At 34.4% G+C, this 6,891-nt stretch overlaps 1 pseudogene; it reads right to left on the bottom strand.

The window, feature by feature from the left end:
* Positions 1 to 5,259: 5,259 nt before the first annotated feature.
* On the bottom strand, positions 5,260 to 6,618 carry LOC103077766 (shugoshin-like 1 pseudogene; annotated as a pseudogene).
* Between the last annotated feature and the right edge of the window lie 273 nt (positions 6,619 to 6,891).

Below are 6,891 nucleotides of genomic sequence, written 5' to 3'. Positions count from 1 at the left end.
GAATGCTCTATTATTTGATTTCTGAGTTTCTTTGACACACACCCAAGTTTTGTATCACTTCCTTACTTTGTGGTGCTACAAGATGCTCCTGGATCATCTTGTATATTTCCTATCCCAGTCTTAGAATCAACCATCTCTCCAAGGAGCTCTGGAATCTTTTATTAAAGAATGGTTTTAGAAACCAAAATCAAGGCACTAGGTGTGTTATTGCTACTGGAGCGTCATTGCCTCCAGGCCCTCTCAGCTGACAGAACAAGAAAATATATGTGTGCATACTAACCTGTGTATATATATGCCCCCAAATATTTCTATATGTAACTCTCTGTATCTATGTTAAGCCAAACATGAGTTCATTCTCTCTCCAACTTTAATCCATTACCACCTGGATCATTCTACCCACCTCTTCTTATTTCTCTGTAACCACCTATCCCAATAGTAAGAACCTACTTTCCACCTTTTGCTATCCATTTGCTTAGTTTTTCAGTCCCACTATATATGTATAGTGGTTTCAGCACTGTTGAATCATTTTCTTGTGGGAAACAACTTATCAGCTAGAGAACAGTACTTATGTGCAGTTATTTTTGCCTTTAGTGGACTCCTTTTGTTTAGAGTTACTTAGGTTAACACCCTTTTCCCCTGCCAATATAGTAATTTTTAGCATAACAGCATAATCTTCAAATTGTTAAAGATAATACTTTTTAAAAATATATCAATATATAAAACTTTTGCCAGATCAACAAGATAAAATAAAAAAACATCATGTAATGCTCCAAACTTTTCCTAATTTCTTTTTCAGTTATTAACAAGAATAAGGTAAATATACATTTATTTGAGGCCCAAATGATATTCAAATTTAAAAATTGTTAATCAAATTTTTCTTCTTCACCTTTAGAAGAAGCTGCTGCTTTTTTTTTTTTTCTTTTCAAGAAGCTGCTGCTTTTGATAGCTGTATAGTTTTGTAAAGGTACTTATACCGGTTCACACATATACTTTCTTTGCAGTTTTATGATTAAAAAACATTACTTTTAAGAAAACTTTGAAGTATCTAACCCCAATAATGTATAAAACATTTTCATTTTTTTTCATCTTTTTTTTAAAAAGAATCTTAAGGAGATAGATGGGCAAATTTTGTCAGTTTTACTTTGCAAATAAATTGAGATTTAGTTAGTCCCATGTCCATATGACTTTAAAATGCCCGAGCAAGGAACAGAACCGAGATCTTCTGTCTCCCTGTTCAGTTATAATTTTGACAGCATTTTTTTCCATCTCCAAATAGATTCACTCTAATACATTTGTTTACTTTTATTTTTATTTTTTTTTATTATTGCGGTACGCGGGCCTCTCACTGTTGTGGCCTCTCCCGTTGCGGAGCACAGGCTCCGGACGCACAGGCTCAGCGGCCATGGCTCACGGGCCCAGCCGCTCCGCGGCATGTGGGATCCTCCCGGACCGGGGCACGAACCCGCGTCCCCTGCATCGGCAGGTGGACTCCCAACCACTGCGCCACCACGGAAGCCCTAATACATTTGTTTTTACATTTTCATAATTACTTGATAGTACTAATGGCAAAAGCAATATTTCTAATCAGCAGTGCAAGACTGACCATAATGCTTAATGATTAGAATACTGTACACAAAGTAAACTACAAGAGAGTAAATGTTCTTTGAAATAGACCAGTGATTCTTAAAAGTGGCGTAGAGCTAGATGTTATGGTATGTATTTTATTATATTTCTGAATTTTACAAAGCCTGAAAATGGAAAATTTCACATGAAATGGATTTTGGTAAAGCAAATTAAAATTAATTTTTAAATTATTGAATTTCTTTACTATTTTTACCCCCTGTTCTATTGTATTATATTAGTTTCCTAGGACTACTATAACAAATTACTGCAAACTGGGTGATTTAAAACAACAGAAACATATTCCTTCATAATTTTGGAAGCCAGAAGTTTGAAATCAAGGTGTTAGCAAGGTTGATTCCTTCTGGAGGCTCAGAGGGAAAAATCAGTCTGTCCCATGCCTCTCTTCTATATTCTGATCACTTAAGCTTAGCTGCTTAGCAATCTTTGGTTTATACATGCATCATTCCAATATCTAATGGAAACAGTTTTTTAAGCAAAAAATAAGTAGAGATTTTGGTTTCGTTTATTGCTTTTTAGATCCTAGGGGCTAGATATTTTGTATCATACAACTCTAAAATCCTTTTCTTATGCAGTATGTCTTTAATAATCTCCAAATTTCTGATTATGTTTATATTTAAATTTATTGTATATTCTTTGGGATACCAGAATGTGGATGACAAGTTAGGAAGAATAGTAACCAGTCTCCCTGTAGTTGTTCTGCTTGTGCCTTTTTCTTCCTGTATCCTTATTAGTTTGATTTAACTTTCAAAAATTTGGTTAGAAAATAAATGAATCACTTTTCAAACATATGAACGGTATTAAATTTTTAATTTATTTACATCAGCTTTATAACTTGCTTTTTTTTTTTTTTTTTTTTTGCCTTATCAAGTTCTTGAATATTTTAAGATTTGGTTTTTCCTTTTCTTTGGACCTGGAGGGAAAAAGTGTATATCTGGGACTTTTTTAGAAGACAAGTTATGACTTCCATGTTGGTATTTCTAGGGTTTTACATAGGTAGATAGGCTATTTTCAAAGTCTAAAATTCCAAGCCTCTCACAAATTATACAGTTTACTGATTTTATTTTATTTAGTAGTCATTCCAGATTTCATCCTAGGCCACAGAGCTAAATACCACAATTTAATTTTTGCCCTTCAAACAAAATCATTTTTCATTTTAAATAAGTGTCTATAAAAAATAATGGGATATTTTGTATTGGCCCTTTAGAATAATTTACAACTTGTAAAATCCCCAAATAATCCTCGCTATTAGTGAGAGGCAGATGGGTTACAGAAGTCCTTCATTAAGATGAAGATGCTATTTGGAACTAGAAAAACATTAACTCATTAATACCTTAACTTGATTTAGTGATTTGGTTTACTGGATTAGCTCTAGCAGAGAGCAGGACCCCAAGAGAATAATATGCATGATAGATTAGGTTCTGGTGAAGAACTATCATGTCTTAACATCACTTTTTATTGTTTTATGGGCTTTGTTGTAACTTTTTTATAAGTAGATGTGAATCTACCAACATTTTTATCACAATCCCCTGGGTTTGCTGGCATTAGGTGAGGTAACATGTATTAGGGTGGCTCTGAGAAACTTCCTGCCATGGTAGGGTTAGAGAGAGAAAATAATACAAATTAAGTATTATCTACTCTGTAAAAGAAAATTAAACTATTTACTACTCATGGTGTTATGCCAATGAGGTAAAAAGACACATCATGTATATGTAAGAAAAATATTAAAAATCAGTCATTCAGCAAATGTGTGAGAGCAATCTGGTTTTGACATATGGCATCCCATTGGACCTCAGAGTGATTGGTTGGCTAGGCAGGTATCTTCTCACCTTAGTGAAGATGATTGTCCTGACAGAACTGGACTCTTCTATTAAATATATAGAATGCATTCAACAAAGCTATTGACAACTTGCTTTGTGGAAGGTGCTTGACTATTTGCTGTAGAGGATGCCAGAAATAATAGGACAAAATGTCTTCTTTAGAAGCCTTTAGGTCTATTAGGGGGATGGAATGTGTATATGGATAATTGCAATTGAGATACATGGTTTAGTTGCCATATAACTGTAGTTCCATTTAGATAGGGACATCAGTTGGTCCCTGACTCTAGGTACTGGAGTACAGTTCCTAGAAAAGGTTATATTCGTTGTGGGTTTTGAAAGAGAAAAAGGATTTCAATAGTCTGAGATAAGGTAAAGATGTGGTATGAAAAAACACACATAACAAGTAGGAGGACATGTGTTCTTCTTATTTATTTATTTAGAATGAAAATTTACTTTGCTAGAACATAGGCCTCATTGAGAATTATGGCTGGAAAAATAAGTGTGCCAAGATGTAGGATGTAGAGAATGATCCCAGTGCTAAACCAAAAGGCTAGAGTAATAATCCCTAAATATTAAATTGAAAATTAAACTCAGTTACTATTTTATCTTATAAACAATTTTATTTTTAAAGGGATAAACTACAGTTGCTTTAAAACCTGAAAGATATATATACATAAACTTATGTGTCTGTATATGTCTCAAACTTTCTGAACTGAATAATTCCCTCTCATGTGGTTGGTGGAAAACTTTATATAAAGCAAGTATGAAATACCCTTGTAATTCACACATTTAACACTTGTGATTTTACTGAGGCATTACTTTAAATAGTGTACTTTAGAGCACATTCAGATCTAGTCATTTATCTAGTCCCTGATCTAAGAAACCATCAATTCTCTTGTCATGATCTCAAACAGACTTTACAGTTGACCCTTGAACAAGGTGGGTTTGAACTGCACTGGTCCACTTCTATGCTGATATTTTTCAGTAGTAAATACTATAGTACTACACTGTTCGTGGTTGGTTAAATCTGTGGGTGTGGAGGAACTCTGGATAAAGAGGGTAGACTATAAATTATAGGCTGATTAACCCCATGTTGTTCAAGGGTCAACTGTGTTTGAGAAATTAAATACAACAGTGGTATAAGGGGTTCACAAGCAACTTAGGATGTATCCTACTCCGAATATCAAGGAGTTACTTTACTCAAATATTGTAGTAAGGATTTTCAAAAGCTCCTCCATCCATCTTCAAAAATCACTCACTATCATATCTCTGACTTTTAAAACACGAAGTTGCCAAAACATAATTAAAACATCCTATTGGTTTCTAATAAAGTAAGTATAATATATATTTTGATTATAATTAAGGTTTTAGGCAGTGTAAGAAATCTACACTATTTTAGTATTCAATTCTAACTATTTATGTTTAAACGAAAAAAAATCAGCCTAAATTTATTAAAGGCTTAAGGTAAAACGTCATATTTTCAGAATAGTTTTGAAGACATGGCCATGGCCGTTTGACCGGGTATATACTATCTTACAGGTTCTCTCTTTGAGCAAAGGAAGGAGAGGGGTGTGGGACAATTTCAACAACATCCATCCAACAAAAGCATCATTATATTTGATTGATATTTTTTTGAGTTGTGGTTTTTTTTTTTTTATTGTTGGAAATGGGAGATTTCAAGAAACACAAATCTAAAAAGGTCTGCTCTTTTTAGTTTCAAAATGAATCAGAGCCTGATAGTTCACTCTGACTGTGTACCTACACTTAGGCAAGGTCAAGGCTGGGCTTTATTTATTCTTTATTCTTTTTTGGAAAAAGATTTGATTTTCTGGTTTTTCACTACAGGAGACAAATTGACATTGGTGATATCCTTCAGAATAAGATGAGTTGACTGAAGAGTTTCAGGTGGTGCATTGATAAGAGTTTGTGTTGGTTTGGGATCCTCAGTCTTTTGTTCATCAGTATGTTTTAGTGCTTTTAATGGAGACCTGGTGATGGGGCTCCTGTCTCATTGGTTGATAAGATTTTGAATGTACTAGCCAAGTGTTTTGGAAGGCAAATAAAAGTCATCATTGTCATCTCCTAGACATAATTCACTAGTGCTCATTTCAGACTCATTGTTACTTCCTTCTCTTTTAGAATCATTTCTCATTTTATTTTGTCAGAAAGGAGTAACATAATACCAAAATAAGATTGTAAGCATTACTGAAACTGAGAGAGCCATCCAAATATTTTTAGGGACATATTTTTTTGGTTTCTGTTTAATTTTCATTTTTTTTCTCCCTCTATACCTTAATACACAATTTGATTTTCTCTTTATGTTAGCTTTTCTTTTATCTTTTTCTTTCATGTGAATCTCTAAGGTTAGGTGTAGTTTGTTCAAATTTAGGCTCGAAAATAACTTCTTTTATGTTAATAATTCTTTCTAGCTGAATCTGCAAATATAATTCTTTCCAATTAAAAAAATTAAATTAAAAAAATTCCCAATTAAAAACATGTCCCTGATTCATGACTTCTTTCAAAGTCATCCATGGTATCAAATTACCAAAATTGTTAAAACTACTCTTTAAACTGCCATGGATGGATGTTCCATAAAGGACATTGTCAGTAGATTATGTCACCTGAACTTTCATTTTGAACTATTCAAAATCAAATCTGTCTGTCTTGAGGAGTAGCTGGTATTGGTTCTTCTGTTTATAATAATTCTCCTTGTTCTAAAAAGTTAGCTTCCTGAAGAGAAACTTGAGGTAAACGCTTCACAAATAAGTCCATGGAGTCATCATTACTGTTGGAGTTCATGCTAAAGGGACATACCTACAGCTTTTGAGCAGGTTCTTCTCTTTGTTCTGAAATATATTTTTCTTTCAAAGGAAATAGCTGACATTCAAGGTAGTAACATTCTTTTCTGACCTTAGGATGATATCTTGGGCTTTCTCATTTTGGATTTTTCATTGCCCAAGTCTAACACTAATATTTTATTATAGTCCAGGTAATTTTTCAACAGTGTAGAAATGTTGGTGATCATTTGGCATGGCCCAACTACAAATGACTTGGCTTTTGCCAATTTCTACCAAGTTTTTATTCCTTTTCTCTTTTGTTTCTTTGTGCCTTCAAGACTAACTTGAAAGGACTCTTCAAGGCACATTTCTTTGGCCATCTTCGGCCTTGGCCCCTGCCTCTGCCAGAGCCCTCCTCCTCACATTCCAAGGCTCTGCAAAGCTGTTGGCATGACCCTCAACCCCAAAGACTGTGGCATCATCTGCCACCTGAGACTTCTGAGACCACAGTTGAAACTCTCTGCTGCACTCACCTATCGGCTGTCTGGAGGTGGTCACGTGATGCGATGGCTCTGCCAGGCACTCAGGTAGAGTCCTGCTCTGCCAGGCAGCTTCCACAATCCCTTAAAAAAGCTTTAAAAATATGACAGAAC

This window comes from Lipotes vexillifer, unplaced genomic scaffold, assembly GCF_000442215.2.
Source record: "Lipotes vexillifer unplaced genomic scaffold, Lipotes_vexillifer_v1.1 scaffold797, whole genome shotgun sequence".
Taxonomy (NCBI): Eukaryota; Metazoa; Chordata; class Mammalia; order Artiodactyla; family Lipotidae; genus Lipotes; species Lipotes vexillifer.
The sequence above is the reverse complement of the archived record's forward strand: the minus strand, read 5'-3'. Positions and strand labels throughout refer to the sequence as shown.